Below are 514 nucleotides of genomic sequence, written 5' to 3'. Positions count from 1 at the left end.
GATGAGCTTCCAGACAAAGACAGACTAGGAAGAAGGAGTGACAAACTACTTTGAATATTTAGTCACTGAAAACCTTTTGAGTAGCAGAGAAACACTCAGATATAGAGCTGGGAACTGAGCCTCTCAGGTTGGAAGGCACTCAAAATGTGACTGGGGAAGAGCTGCCTCCTCAAAGTAGAGTTGACAGTGATGATGCGAATGGAGTAAAGCCCGTGGGAGAAAAGCCCACAGGACCTTCGTTTGCTGATGGGGCACAACTCAAAATGAAGAGAAACAGGTGTAAATATCCACTGAAAATTGGAATGTGGAATGTACGAAGTAGGAATATGGGAAATTAGAAGTTGTCAAAAATGAAATGGGACACATAAATATCGATATCCTAGGCATTTGTGAGCTGAAATGGCTGTTTTGAATCTGAAGACCACATGGTTTGCTATGCCGGAAATGACAAATTGAAGAGGAATGGTGTTGCATTCATTGTCAAAAAGAACATATCCAGATCAGTCATGAGGTA

At 41.6% G+C, this 514-nt stretch overlaps 1 protein-coding gene across 1 annotated transcript in view; it reads left to right on the top strand.

Moving 5' to 3' along the window:
* CCDC171 (coiled-coil domain containing 171) overlaps positions 1–514 on the top strand; it is a 399,920-nt gene that overhangs the window by 107,382 nt on the left and 292,024 nt on the right. The window lies entirely within an intron of this gene.

This window comes from Chrysochloris asiatica, unplaced genomic scaffold (genome assembly GCF_000296735.1).
Source record: "Chrysochloris asiatica unplaced genomic scaffold, ChrAsi1.0 scaffold00065, whole genome shotgun sequence".
NCBI lineage: Eukaryota > Metazoa > Chordata > Mammalia > Afrosoricida > Chrysochloridae > Chrysochloris > Chrysochloris asiatica.
Note: the sequence above shows the minus strand (reverse complement) of the source record. Positions and strands in the feature narration are given on the sequence as shown.